Raw genomic sequence first — 16,885 nt, forward strand, 5'->3', positions numbered from 1 at the left:
ATCTTGTTTTCATAGGTAATTGCTAAATCTAGCCCATTTGTATTGGGGGTTAGAGATACAGAAACAGTTGAGGTAATACACTTTTTTAGAATCATTTGTATGAATTAATCATACATTGTGTTGTAACTTTGGGCTGATTTTTTTAGAAATTCTGTAGCTTAATTTTTATATTAATTGTTATTAATTTCTGGAAATTTGGTAAATTATTTAAATATATGTTGGTGGATTCAATTTATCTGTTCCCTTTAAACAAACTCATTTTAATGATGCTTAGTTTAAAAAAATGCATTCTTGCTTTAATTTATATAAAAGCATTTTTAATTGAACTCACTTTTTAGAAATACTAAAAAGCTTATGACTAACCTTTCTTAGGTTTATCTTGTTTCAAAAGAATAAAACTTTTCTACACATTCTCTCCCCCGCTTTTTTGTGATCCATTCTGTTTTGTGCCAAATATTTTTTTTAAATAATCACAGTTTAGACTTACTTTTCTATATCTTCTAAAATTTTAAATTAATCTTCTATCATTTTAAAAATATCTGAAAATTTTATATACAAGCTCACCAGATGTAAACTATTGCAACTACTTTAAATGATTGCTAATCTCAACCAACTGCTTTTTTGCTTATATATATATATATATATTAGCTGTCATTAGCGATGAGATCTTTGCCCACAGTCTATATATCTAAATTACTTGTGTTTTATTTATTGTGTATATGAAAATGGAGCCCGCAATATTTTAATGGGGATCAATCCCATAACATCATAACACTATTAAAAACATAAATATCTGATTATCTATATTTTTGAGTATTGTTACTTCAAATTTTATTTGTCTTACAAGTAAACATAATCCTACTTCTTTTAGCTTGTAACAATGGGGGGGGGATAATACAATTAAATGTTTGATAAAACAAGAAAATAGTTTAAATTTCAGAGCAGCAATGTGATATTTTGATGTAAATTTAACATAAAGTGAATGAATAAATAAATTAAAAAAAAAATAAAATAATTGCCAAAATGCAGAAAAACTGATTAACTATTAAATCAATATCATTAAAAAGAAAAAAAATTAAACATTTGTAACATTTATTTTTTGCATTAATATTTTTGGAAATTATCACATAAAAGTGTCAGAATTCACCTAATTTTTAATTATTTGAAATTCTTCTTTTAAAAATTTCAAAAAAAAAAAAAAATTAGTCCGAGAGATATATTCTCGCATATAAATATGCACTCATGTCCATAAATTAAGGATAATTCAGAGTCACGCGGAAATCGAGCTCTAAAATACATATATCACCCGTAAAATGACTACATACATCTTCAAAAATCGTATGCAAATTGCAGGAAGTCACCAGATGACATCGACAGTACGTCACAATGACGAGAGTGTAAAAGAGTGATGTATAAGGAATACAGGCAAAGAAGTAAAATTGTTCGCAAGCGTTTTCTAAGCCTTTCAGTGCAATAACCGCATAGTTATGACACAAAGGACGCATTTGGATGATTTTTTAAGTGGTAGAATTATCGGTCGTCTTGAAAGTGGGCGTACCCAACTGGAAGTATCCGAAGAACTTGGAATCGCCCAGAGTGTCATCTCCAGGCTTTGGCAACGATTCCAAGGCTGTGGCAATGTGAGTAGACGTTACAGCACCGGTCGCCCTCGAGTTGCAACGCCGAATGAGGACCGGTAGTTGAAAGTTGCTGCCAAAAGAAACAGAAGGAGCACAGCATCAGACCTGTCTCATCAGCTCTCTTCAGTCACTGGTAGGACAGTTTCAAGGCAGACTGTGTACAAACGCTTGGGGCAGATTGGTCTATATGTTCGTAGGCCTGTCAGATGTGTTCCACTTACTGCAACTCACTGTTGCCTGCGGTTAGCCTGGAGTAGAGAGCATACATTGTGGACACCTCAATAGTGGGCTTGTGTGATGTTTTCTGACGAGTCCAGGGTTAGCGTGCAGTCTGATTCTCGCCGAACTTCATATGGAGAGCGCCAGGTACCCGTTACCACCAAGAGAACATCATTGAACGACACCGTTACGGTGGTGCAGGATTGCTCGTTTGGGAAGGAATTATTCTGGGTTCCAGAACTGACTTGCATGTTCACATTTTAACCATGAGAGGCCAAATCTATCGGAACGTCAATCTGAAATACCATTGCTGCGACGTCGGAATATATTTTCCAAACATATCCTTCTCCGCCTTAAATATTTACCTGATAGAGATAATAGTGTTTGTTAGCTACTTAAACCACTTGTAACTCTTTTCAAACTTCAATCCATGTAAAAAAAAAAAAAAAAAAAAAAAAAAAAAATCTGACTCCATTTGTTTTGATTTCCAAACTTCTACAATGTTGCCACTACAGAAGAAGAAAAAACAACTGACAAATACAAGGAGACATCACATTCTCCCACCTTTTGATTACAAGAATTAAATCAAAACATCTCATAACTTTTAAGGTAAAATGAAATTTAAGAGTTCAAATGTTCAAAGTCTTGAAATTTAGAAGGAATTCTTACTTGCCTTCCCGACTTTGCTGGAAGGTCAGTCGGGTTCGTTACTTTAACTGACAAGTCCTTCATGAAGTCAATAACCTTACCATCCTCTCTCTGTTTATCGGTCTTCTTGTTGATCTTCAATCTTTCATGAGGACTTTGGATTTCAAGCGGGTAGATTCTTCATGCAGGTCGAATAAGTTTTCCGGTTGGTGTCTTTAATTTCACAAACCGTATTGCACCGTCCTTTCCAGGATAAATCTCTATGGCTTTAGCCATCGACCAAAAAGTTCTCCCTTTGTCTACAGATTCGATCAAAACAACTTATCCTACTTCAACTGTTCTTATCTTTGTTTGACTACCACGAAGAGCAAATTGCCCCAGATATTCTAGGCGAAATCTTCGTCTCAGTTGCTGTCTTAAGGATTGTTGATACCTAAGTCTTTTGTTTAGGTCAATACTATCTAGACGATCGAGATGAGGAACTCCCACTATAGGGATGTGTTGGAAAAACATCGGAGGTGTTAATGGGATCAATGCATTGGGGTCTTCTGTTACTAAGTCAGGATCTAGAATTGACTGTCGACTCAACATCACAGGATAGTGATCTTTCTTCATAACTCAACGAAGCATTTCTCAAAATACGTGTTAGCAATTTCTTTACCATTTGAATCAAACGTCCCCGCCCTCCACCAAGCGACAGATGGGGTATTGAAAATTCAATTGATTCGTTTTGCTGTTGCTTACTACGATTGATGGTCTCAAACAGGTTTTCAGCCCCCAAAAAAGTTGATCCCGTTGTCATTGTAGATGAAACTATTATGGTCACGGCGAGCTATAAATCGTCGTAAGTTCAGAAGGAACGTTTTCATTGATAAAGAGGTTACAATTTCTAGATGTATCGCTTTGAACACGGCACAGGTGTAAAGTACGATCCATGTCTTTTCTCCATTCCTTAGAATGAAAGGGCCCGCCAAATCCACGCCGACGACTTCGAAAATGCAAGCATCCCGCACCCTATTCTCTGGAAGGGGAACTGGAACTGTCTCAAAAGGTTTGACTGCAAATCTTTTTCATTTCACAGACTGAGATATTATTCTACTAATAGTGCGTCGTTCACTTAATATCTAGTATTTCTCACGCAACGCAGAATGAAATTTTCTTAAACGTGTCTCTAATGAGGAGTTCTAGTTTGTATTGGCTTGGTTAAAGGACTGGTTACTTAAATTCGTCTTCATCTTTACGTTCGATTAATTTTATTTTGACTCGTAAGACACCTGTCTCGTCTTCATAAACACTTAGAGATTTTAATCTACTCAAATCGTTTGATACAAATGATTCGCGCTGAACTATTCGGTAAATTCTAACTTCAGCGTCTTTAAGTTCATCTGGTGATAAGGGTCAACCTCTGTAGTTTACTCTTATTGGCGTTGTGGATAAATCTCAAGATCCAACCATCCATTCTCACAATTTTGCCTGAGGTTGAAAAATAGAAAACGAGCCATGAATTTTCTATTGCACTAATCATTACGTTACTTCGTTTTTCGTTGAGAATTTCATCTTCTTCAGCTGAGAGTTCGAAATGTGGCCAGTCTCCCTTTTCCAATTTTAACCACAATGGTCCCTTCCACCATCTCGATTTGATCAGTTTCGTCATTGTACGACCTCTTGAAGGTAAGTCGGCGGGATTTTCTTTCCCAGGAACATGTTTCCAATTTTTTGTGTTTGTCAACTTGCGTATCTCATCAACCCTGTTTTTTACAAATACTGTCGACGGTCCAGTACAATGCCGTGGATGGATCCTTCCAATAATACTCTTCGAAATCATATCCTTGCTTGTTGTTTTTCATGAAATACGTCAAACGGGCTCCAATGCCAATCGAGGAATTGACGTCCTTTTCAAAGGAACTATTCTACTCTTTGCAATGAGCAGTTGTACAGAAATATTCTGTTCTGTTTCACAACGGCAGCATCACAAAATGCATGTAAGGAGATCTTAGAATTGATACGGAGAGAAACATCTCGAGTTATTTTCACTTCAGTCAAAAATTGCAATTCGTCAAACCATTTTAGAAATGTTCTTGAAATTTCTTCAGGGACCTCTGTGTCCCAACTCAGTCTTCCAACTTGCAATAACAGCTTTGGACACAACGTTACAGGACAAATTACACATAAAGGATCAAAAATCTTGTGTGTGATGGAAAGGATAACCTTCTGGTAATAGATCCTCCGGGTTTTTTTTAGCTTGGCTGACGTTACAAAACAACAGATCAGCATATTTGTCCCACAAAACTCCGAACACAGGAACAGGACCAGATTTTATGGAACTGCAATGTAGACTTGTATGCTCCCAGCCTCTAAGGTCAAACTTCTCTGCATTCATGATATGATTTGACAACTGGATGAAACGTTTTAAATCTTCCTCAGTATCTACTGATGTAATACAGTTATCAACATAGAAGGCTTCTTTTATCTTTTTAGCAATATCGGCGAGTACAGAATATGAATATTGGTCCAAGTGGTGTTTGATAACTGCTATAACAAGATAAGGCCTGCAGTTTAAACCAAACACTACTCTGCAGTGCTGAAATGCTTCCAAAGCTTGGTCTTCCTTTTCCCACCAAAGGAATTTTAGAAAATTCCGGTCCTTGATATCGGAAATTACTCCTATTTTCTTCTCTCGAAACTTAAAAAGAATTGATGGTATCCTTTTAAGGAGGTTTGGATCCTTCGCTAAACAATCGTTCAACGATAATTGATCCTTTTGTTTATACGACGCGTCGAAAACCGGGAGTACAGGGGTCGTAGAATGACTCTTGAACACTCCCCGGTGAGTTAAAAAGTATCCTCCCTCCATAGAGCACTCGGTTATTATTCCATCTTCTTTATAGCTCTCAAACGATTTATCATAATCAATAAACTTTTCAACCTTCCTAAGTTTGTAAGTCGTTGAAACCAATTTTTCCTCAGCAACTTCAAAGTTTATGGGTAACTCTTTATGATCATACACCCAAGGAAGACTGACCGAGTACCGTCCCTCTTCATGAACAAAAATAGTTTCTTTGAAATGTTTTTCAACTGCACATTCCATCTCTTCTTTGGATTGAGTTTCCACCGGGTCAGTAATACCAATGCTACAAGTTTGTCACATCGCTGGAATGTATTAATAGAGAAGTTAAAGCTGATCCATAAGATTCTTACTCAGGTTTTTCGAGAGTCTTTCTCATTATCATCCATCCTAATCACGTCTGTACTGCGAACAATCCATCCGCGAGCTCATTAATTACTCCAGTATATATTTTACCAGCGAAATCAGATACTATGAGTATTTCGATGGTTGGTTGATTAACTGGCTGGTTCAGCGCTTGAATCTTAATCGAGTAATCATTATGGAGACTGTTCAAACATACGTTGTAACTTGAATGCTCTTTTCTTGCGGTTACTCCGCCGAAGACTACTTGGGTTAACATTTCGGTAGAAAATGGCTTAAATCCCATTTCTTGAATAGTACTATCTAAAATATACGATCTTTGAGACTCAATATCGAGTAGTACTCTCACTATCTTTTCCTTTTTTTTTGAAAAGAAAGTTTAAGGAGTAATGTTTGTAGAAACACCTCAGAGTAACATTTATTAGACAGAGTATTATTCATCTCACTCTCTGAATTTTTCTTCACAATTTCAGGGTACATGACGATTAAATGTCTCTTGGAATATACCATACATCTAATATTTGACTTTTTGCAGAACTTGGAACGGTGACCTACAAGTAAAACAACATTTTTTCTGTTTCAAGAGCTCCAGTTTTTCACTCACTGGCATTTTCTGAGCTTTAAAACAGTTTTCTACTTTGCAATTTTCCCCGCAAAGTACAAAGTTTATATTTTCAATAGGTTTCGATCCAATAAGCAACTCATTTGCTGTTGATACGACAGGAACATTTCATTTTACATTTTCCACCTTAGGATTCTTTTCTTGTTTAAATCCTGTCTTGGCCAAAGAAATTCGCTCTTCGCCCTCAACTTCAGAAAAAGCAATGCATTTTTCAATTTCTCATTGTAGCTATTTTGATCCCCTTTAACTACAACAGGACTTCGTAGTCATACTCGAAGGATTTCTTCCGGAATGCACGATTCAACTAATGGGAAAAGCATGGCAGCGTATTTATCTGACGTCACACCAATGGATTCGAGTGCTCTTAAATGCGATTCCAGTCTGTCATATAGCTGAGCGGTATTTAATTTTGATTTCATTGACATGGCATTTTTTATAACAAGTCCATGTGACTCTGTAAAATAGAATTCGATCAGCAATTCTTCCCTACCAAATAGTCCCTTTAATGCTTCAACTATTTTCTCATAATTTTCTACGGTGGGAGGAAAGCTCTCAACTATTTCCCTTGCTCGGCTACCTGGCACCATTGATTGGATTAGATACTGAAATTTATCTTCAGAAGCCATCTCGGATTCGTTATGAATTTTGCTGAACTGGCTCCAAAAGGCTAATCAGTCTTTTAAATCAACTTCAAATTTAAAAAATTCTATTTTGAGAAGTTTCGTTTTCTTAACCAAAACATCCGGCTCTAACACAGCTTTATTCAAATTATGTACAAATATTTCCATAGCAGCCTGGGATTCAGTAAGCTTTTCGCGATATTCTTCTATATTTTCGTATTCAGAGTTATATTTATCTGCTAAAGTTATATCTTGCAACAAAATATCACATATTTTTTCATCAAGAACTTCTAAGTTTTCATACAGACGCTCAATGTTAGCCATATGACTCTCGGTTCTTCAACCGCTAAATTTTTCTTGAAATTATTATATGCCTTCGTAAATGAAGAGCGAATAGGCGCTCTTTGCATAACTAATAAGTCCATTTTTAACTTCTAATAAGAGATTTGAAACAATATGAATCACTGACTTTTGTTTCGGTGATCAGCGTAGCGCACTAAAAATCTGTGATCACGTCTAGAGTTCACCACAATGTTGCGAGCGTGGAATATATTTACCCAAAATATCCTGCTCCGCCTTAAATATTTACCTGATAGAGAAAATAGAGTTTGTTAGTTACTTAAACTACTTATAACTCTTTTCAAACATCAATCCATGAAAAAAAAAAAAAAAAAAATCGACTCCATTTATTTTGATTTCCAAACTTCTACAATGTTTCCACTACAGAAGAAGAAAAACCGGCTGCTGACAAATAATAATACATAGAGGCATCACAAACATGTACGTTTGTTTCAGGGCGCCATGGGCGCAGAATTCGTGTTTATGGATGACAACGCCCGTCCTTACCGTGCAAACATCGTAAACAAATACCTTCGATCGGAGGATATCTCCCGTATGGACTGGCCAGCATTCTCACCGGACTTGAATCCAGTAGATCATGGGTGGGACATGCTTGGCCGACGAGTTGCAGCCCGTCAGCTACCTCCTACATGTCTACCGGAACTTCGGAGCGCATTGTTTGATGAGTGATGTAATATTCTTCAATCAAGATAATTGATACTCAGCATGCCTAGGCGTTGTACGGACTGTATTGCATCGTCTGGGAGACATACTATGTATTAACCATCATACAAACCATGTAATACTGGTTTTTGTAAATAGGTTTCTTTTTGTAATTTGCTCCAGGGAGTAAAAAATCGCAATTTTTATTAATGATATCAAACATATAGCGTTTTTGCTCTTTACCTTTTGTTTAATAAATAGGCTTTACAAATAAGTCACATTTGTTTTGCTTCTGACTCTTTCTTTTCCTGAACTTGCATTATCCTTAATTTATGGACATGAGTGTATATGAGGTATATATATTCATATGCCAAATTTGGTAACTGTTGTTCAAACAGTCTGGCCTGTAGAATGCCAACACACGCATATTCATCTTTATTATTAGTATGACCATATATATATATGTGTGTGTGTGTGTAATTTTTATATTTATTGTTTTGAATTGTTCTAACTTTTTTGATAATATTTCTACTTTGATAGTTTGTATTGATACTACTTTTTGATTTTTTAATAATTAATTTTTTTTGTTGCCTCAGGTTAAAAGGAATAAATTATTTAAAATTTTTGAAATAAAATGATTTAAATAGAATTAATTAAAACTTTTGAAATATATTGTCTCACTATGGTTAAAGTTGGGTAATCTATAATTCTTGAAATTTTTTTAAAGATTCATCATGTTTTACATTGAAACTTATTTTTAATTAAAATATTTTAATGTCTTTTATTTTTATTGGTGTTCCAGAAAAGGCTTTCAGCTGCTAAAAGAGTGTTGATTGTGGGAAATGGAGGAATTGCAATTGAATTAGTGTAATAATTATTGCAAACAATCTTATTATTTTACATAAAGCCTATAAAATGGTAATGAAAAAATAATTTAAAATTTATTGAGTAAAAATATTTTAATATTGAAGTCTTTTTTGTTCTAGTCATGTGTTAGAAAAGTTGTTGATTAAAACATTAATTTTAACTTTAAATCGATATATATATATATATATATATATATATATATATATATATATATATATATATATATATATATATATATATATATATATATATATATATATATATATATATATATATATAATTTTGTTTGTATTCATTATTAAAACTATTATAAAGCTTTTTTTTTTTATAGAAAAAAGTTTTGACAATATTTTTTTAAAGGTATGAAATTGAAAATTGTCAGATAATATGGGCCGTCAAAGATAAATCTGTGGGAGCTACTTTCTTTGATGCTGGAGCAGCAAACTTCTTTTTGCCTTGTTTAAAAGAAGTCAAGGAAGAAGGCCCTACTGTGTCCAAAAGGCTGAAGTATGAATTGGAAGGTAAAATGAAAGAAATTATTAATGAATGTGAATCTTTTATCCATGTGATGTTAAAAAGGAAACTGTGTGCAAACCTGTTTTAATATTATACATCAAGCTTACTTTTGCAACATCTCTTTGCAAGAATTTTTGGGACCTTTTTTGTAAAAAAAAAAAAAAATACTACTTATAAGAAAAAATAAATTTAAAAAATGAATAATTAATTAATGACAACTAAAAATTAAATTAAATATAGTTATATAATGAATTTTAATGAAATCTATTATATTGAAGAATTTGAAAGAAGGTAATTTGGGAAATAATCTACATTTCTATATTTGCTGTGTATTATGATTTAAGAAACTATAATGAATAAAAAAAATTTCACTCTCTATACACTTTCTTGTAAATATATGTATTTCATTCTGCAGTTTATGAGTCAATTTTTTAAAAAAATATGATATTTTATAAAGTGTTATTTTTCTGATATTTATTTGAAATTTAAAATAATTTCTTGAGCAGACTAATAAACAACATGAACATTTAGTAATTTAAAAATTGATAATGATGACAAATTGATATAATTATGTTTTATTCTATTTTTTGTTATTGCTTCTAATTTTATAAAATGACAAAAAGTATTGTTGATGTTTTATTGTCATAAAACTCTATGCCATCAAAAACATAACTTGTAAAAAAAACCAAGTCTCGCAACTCAGTTCTTTTATCGTAAAAAGTTGTGAGATCCATTTAATACCAAGTCGGTCAATTTATTCAGTCCCTACTTAAGGGTGCTTCTGTCTTAAGTTATTACGTAATTAGCTAACCTAACAACATCTTATAGTAACCATATCAATATTAAAAATCTTTTATGGTTAAAATAAATAGATTGACTTGACCATCGCATAGATTGACTTGGCTTCTCGGTGAACTTCGGGATGAGACCCCATCGCATGAAATCACAATGTATCTTTACATTAAATTAGATTACATTAACATATTATATTAAATTAGATTATTTAGAGCGATTGCCAAGTCAATCTATTTATTTTAACCATAAAAGATTTTTAATATTGATATGGTTACTATAAGATGTTGTTAAGTTAGCTAATTACGTAATAACTTAAGACAGAAGCACCCTTAAGTAGGGACTGAATAAATTGACCGACTTGGTATTAAATGGATCTCACAACTTTTTACGATAGAAGAACTGAGGTGCGAGACTTGGTTTTTTTTACAAGTTATGTTTTTGATGGCATCTCATTTTTTTTTTTTTTTTTTTTTGTATGTAGTCTTCCTCTTTTTCTTTTCCGGTACTACTTCTTGAGCTTCAGCTACATTTTTTCTTAAAGCCCACTCCCTGTCTCTATGGGTTTTTCTCGTAAGCTTTGATGTTACAATTTTTGACAAGTCTGGATGGTAAATGCTTCTTAGTCTCTTGTATTCACAAATTGAGGATTCCTACGCTTTAATACTTCCTAAGTCGACATTAATTAGATGTAAGCCATCCAGACTTGTAACTCTCGAAAGTGCCACGTAAGCTTGACCGGATGTTAATACTGCAGAACCTATATCCATCAGTGCATTATTTAGACTTAGGCCTTGACTTTTGTGTATGGTTATAGCATAGGCTATACATATGGAAAACTGTTCGCGATGAACATAAGCTCTATTAATAATTTCAAATTTAGTTTTGACCGGACTAAGCTCGTAAACATGTTCTTTATTAAATGTAATGTATATTTTCTTAATTATTTTTGTATTTTCCGGAACAACTTTTACTCTTTGCACTATACCGATAGAACCATTAACTAAACCAAGACTCACGTCAATATTTCGCCTTAACATGACTTTTGCTCCTATTTTTATAATTATGTTCTCTTTGAGACCTGCAGTCATAGAAGCATCGTCTTCATATTTTTTTATGCATTCACGAGCTCTTTTTGTTAGGTATCTGGGGCAATCTATGGTATCTACAGCTGTAAGTTTTATTTCGGGATGTGGAAGAGATTTAAGCATTGCAGTATTTAATTGTTGACACATGTTTTTTGTAGGTAATAAGCAAACGGTATCATCAGGAAATTTCAAGAGGTGTTTAATTATTTCAATTAATCTGTTTTCATTTGAATTGGATTTGAGAGTTATTAATCTAATCGAGAGTAAGTCGCGGTCTTTTTCTGTAGTCACACCTAATCTTATTCTATTTAGCATTTCAACAAAGTTAGAATCATTGAGCTGTCGCATGTTAATTGTAAGTTCATCGCATATGAACAATTCAATCGACAGATTCGGTATACTGAGGGAACCTAACAATTTGTTAGTTTCAGCAGTTGATAGTTTTTCAAAAGGTGACTTTTCTCTTATCGGCGGAAGCTGTAAGAGATCTCCGAAAAGTACAAGATGTTTTTTTCCAAACCACCGATTCTGATCATCACTTGTGTCGAATATTTCAGATAAGCGTAAATGAATATATGTTAAAGTAACATTGGATATCATCGACACTTCGTCTATGATAAACAACACTACTTCTTTCAAATCTGATCTCAGAACTTGGTGCACTTTATCAGAAAGTGGCTTGTACTTCGGTGTTTGCTTGTGTTCTACAGGCAGCTGCAATAGTCTATGTATTGTCAATCCTTTCACATTGAATGCAGTTATTCCTGTTGGAGCACTAACTGCCACTTTTTTTTGTTTAAATACGTCTTAACCCAAACTTTCAGAGTTTTTATTAAAAAGCTCTTTCCATTGCCACCAGTTCCACTCACAAAACAGCATAAAACGTCAGCGTTATTATCAGTTGTGTTCATTTTATTTGTGATCATATCGAAGACTCTTTTTTGATCGGCATTAAGTTTTGCGATCATACTTTGGAAATCAGTTTGCTCTTCTTCTACCGGATTGATTCTCTGAAAGTCACCCATTGCGTTTGCAGCTTCCACTGCTTCAAATTGAATTATTTCAAATTAGATATTGTTACAAACCTGTAATTTTGCTTCCCAGCGAGAATAGTGTCATCATAAGAAAGACCGTTTTACATTAATCTGTATTGAATGCTGTCGGATGCCGAGCCAGTGATCCCAGAGCTTGGTGACAAACTTGGCGACTAATTTGCTGATAAAATAGATAATGATCGAAACTTCGAAAAATTTATCAATCCGTCCATTATTTCACGCATATTTTAGTTTTTCCTTGATTTGTACACTAAACACTAATTGTATTCTAAATTTGAAGCTTCTATGTCTGCTAGAAGTGCCTTAGAGTTTTGATGATCGGTCAGTCAGTGACAAAATTCACAAACTTTGACTAGTTATAATTCTTAAACTACTGGTTCAAATTTAAGTAAATTTGAAACATACCGTATTTATATAATGCCTGCTTGGATTCTGAAAATTCAGGCTTCTAGTTTTATTCACAATGAAGTTATAGGGGGTCAAAAATGGCCTGAACTGCTTCGAGAAAAGGATGTTACGCCGCGCCGCTTGTTTTTGCTCGACTTGGCGGGGGCACTGCCGTGCCCCCAGATACTGCAAATATTATGAAACATATTTCTACTACAATTATGTTATGTTACTGCTACAATTTTTAAAAATAGTTAATTGAAATGAAATAGCATATGTGATTAATATTATTCAATTAAAATTTAAAGTAATTATTTATGATTTGTACTTCTCATCTCTAAAAACTATTATAAATTAGAATCTACTAATAAAAAAAATCTATTAATAATTTTGTGCTTCTGATTGTTAAAACCAATAGTAAATTTGACTAGGATAGTACTATTAGAAGTAATATATTAATTCCCTGAAATATAATTATTTAATTATATCTATGTATATCATTATGTAATGGTTTACCTTCTTTTTTCATTTTCCTTCTTTTTAATACGTAAACAATGGTATTGCAAGCTTTGTGATAAAAATTGTTTCTGCAACAAACATTTTCTATATTAAGATTTAAATGATATAAAATGATATTTATAAAAATATTTCTTTCATGTATATGATTTGGATTTTTTGGCAATAAAACAAAAAAAAAGTATCATCGGGTCAGATTCATAATGCATATTGATAAATAAGTAATTCTTTTAGAATTAGTCATGATTTTGATATTTTTCTCTTTTTATTTTGTTGAAAGATATATTATTATTATATTGATATATGTCTCTTCATTCTACATTTTATTAATTATGAAATTTTATTTATATCTTATGTAGATGATTCTCATCCAGAATCTGTTATGGGCAGTGCTTTAGGTCCTGACTGGTCAATGCATGTAAACCTCAATTCCAGTATTTTAATAAATGGCACTGCACGTTGTTGAAGAAAAAAAGGAGCAAAATAAATAAATAAATTTATAAAAGAAAGAAAAAATAATTAAGCATTATATGAATATGTGCTGGAACCCCTGGAATACTTCTTCGAATTCTTCCATTTTGTTGGTTTCTTTTTTTTTTTTTTTTTGATACATCCGGTAAACAAACCTTTACGACCATGATTACGAATTATCATATTCAACTTGTGAGGGGGAAAACAAAACAAAAAACATACTTTGTTCTTCATGAGAAAATTAAGCACTTTTAAGGAGCTTAAAAATGAATTCAAATTTTACCACATTTCATGACGTTACGCATCCTGATTAAGAAATCGGAGTAGTAGAATAGTAATGAAATTCCCCAGAGCTGACCCCAATTACTCAAAATACAGTTGATTAATCATGAAGAGACGGATAATAATCTTATGAAATTTTAATAATAAATAAATAATTTTAATGATTTTTCATAAGACCTAAAATAATATAACTATTATAACAACAGTTATTTTCATTTCCATAGAAGGTTTCAATACTGTAACCTTACAGGAGCAGTGATGTATATTCCGATCATTCGCCTTTCTGTATTCATTCAACTAATTTTGAATTATTTGATGCCTAGATAATGAAATGATTTACTTAATTACATGTTAGATTAACAGTATGAATTATTTTAATAAAGTTATTTTAATTGAATAGATAAAAATTGAAAATTATTAATTTTAAAGATTAGGACAAAACTACTTTTTAAAATCATTCTCTTTGCCGTCTTTTATCATTGTAAAGTTTTCATAGTTTTATTTTAGATATACTTTCAGTAGCAAGTTGAGTACTTTTATTTTTAGAGAGATTTATTTTAAATTGATTCTTCAGATTCAATTCAGTTAGCAGAATTTCTAAGTAAGGAGAGTCTGAAAATGAAATATTATTTTCTCTTAATTGCCAGTTATTTATTCTTCAATTTTGCGTCCCCAAACAGTGATGTCTTTTGCACTTTCTGCTGCACCTTCATTATTCCACTAATCAGATGTGAATTGGTTTATGACTATCCAATATAATGAGCTGATGCATGAAATTTGATGACGCGTTGAAGCATGATCCTTTAAATTTGTCCAGGTAAATGAATCTTGTTAATATTAACCGAGCTTTTCTCAATTTGAAATTTAATCAGTTCATCATAGGACATGGGTTATTTGTGACCTATCTAAATCGATTCAGTTAATGTTTGCCATGATCGTTGCGTGTGTGGCAACAAAAATAATCCAGATCATTATGTTACTGTCTGACCTCGAATAACAATAATTCGATTAACTAAAACCAGCGCAGGAAGCCTAAGAATTGGTACCAACATATAACACAAAATTAAGGTGGGAAAAAAAATATCTGAAGCACAAATAATGAGGCTTCTATAAAAATAGTGGTATAATATCATTATTAATAAAAAAAATAATAAATATTTTAAGTACCTTCATTAACCACTAAGATATTTACTGTGGACATTTTTCAGTACATGTTGTATGTTGGCCAATTTTTTTTTATTTCCTGGTATAAAAAATATTATAATCGTCACTGTAAATTCCATCTCGATCTTTTGATAAATCTCCATGCTTCAGACTTCCTTGAATTCGAAAGACACACACACACATACAGGGTGTTGCCGAATTCGATCGACAGATTCGGAAGGGTGATAGTAGGCATCAAGACGATAAGTAATCACCATACAACTTGGGGTATGGGGTCCCAAACCTCGTTTAGTAGGTGAAAGCCGCAAAAATATGGAAAGTCGGAGAACTGTTGGAAACTAAAAAATTAATTTTTAAAAAATAACAAATGGTGTTTCAACAATGAATTTTTTTTAAGTGAAAGCACATTCTTAAAAGTTTTTTTTTTCTTTCCCATGTAGGTAACATACCCAATTGATGATCCAAAGGGTCGTAAATTACTGAAAACATAAAAGTAAATTAGAATCCATATTTGCAAAAATATTAAAACTTGAAGAAAAATAAGAGCAATAGAATATAAAATGTAAGCAATTTTATATTCTATAATTTGATATATGGGTGCAATATGAAAACTGGGGAGTTTTAAAGATATTCAAGAAAAATTAAAATGGGAACCAGAAAACATCGCTACAACATTAGTACCGATGTTCGCAGAGAGCGTTATCAAACTCGAAAGATAAATTCAGAGCAAGGATAATAGGCATTAAGTAGATGAAAAATTACCAGAAAACACAGGTTCGCAGGCAACGTTTTTCAATGAAAATCGGTAATCTGTTGGAGTCCACACGCTGGATGATTGATGCCACACAGGAAGATGCACACTTTTCTGCTAAACTTTTATTCTCGGATGAAGCCTGTTTTACGAGAGAAGGTGTGTTCAACATACAAAATGCGAATATTTGGTCATTCGAAAATCCCCTCATCACTATTTCGTCGAAAGCACAACACGCATTAACATTTGGGCAGAGTCCTCTATTTGGATCGTGTTTTGCATGCCTCAGCGGCACAAAGTACCTTGTTTTCTTGCAGCACATTCCTCCGGATTTACTGCACGGAGCACCGACAATTGTATGCCAGAACATTTGGTTAAGGCATGATGGAGCACCAGCAAGTTTTAGTTACATTCGTGAAATATGACTTGTTGTTTGCGAATGAAGTTTAACGACCATCAATTCTGCAATGCTCATTAATGAATACTTATTCGCTGCTTTTGTTTCTTTCGAAAGCATGAAAAATTTACGTACGGGAAGTCTTCTTCTCGATTACCTTGTTCTTAATCCTTGCATTCATAGGACGATTCTCTTCGCCAGACTCATTGTCTTTTCGGCGTCTGTTTTTGCGATTTTCACTGAATAAACAGTATCGACAACCCTATGTTTTCTGGTAATTTTTCATCTACTTAATGCCTATTGTCCTTGCTCTGAATTTGTCAACGCTCTCTCCGAACATCGGTATTGATGTTGCAGCGATGTTTTCTGGTTCCCATGTTAGTTTTTCTTGAATATCTTTAAAACTCACCAGTTCTCACACTACACGCTTACATCAAATTATAGAATATAAAATTCCATACATTTTCAAGCTTTTGTTTTTCTTCAAGTTTTAATATTTTTGCAAATATGGATTGTAAACTACTTTTTCGTTTTCAGTTATTTACGACCACCTAGATCATCAAATCCGTATGTTATCACCATGAAGAAAAAACTTCTAAGAATGTGCTTTCACTTTAAAAAAAAAATTCATAGTTGAAAC

This window comes from Argiope bruennichi, chromosome 5 (assembly GCF_947563725.1).
Source record: "Argiope bruennichi chromosome 5, qqArgBrue1.1, whole genome shotgun sequence".
In the NCBI taxonomy this organism is placed as follows: Eukaryota; Metazoa; Arthropoda; class Arachnida; order Araneae; family Araneidae; genus Argiope; species Argiope bruennichi.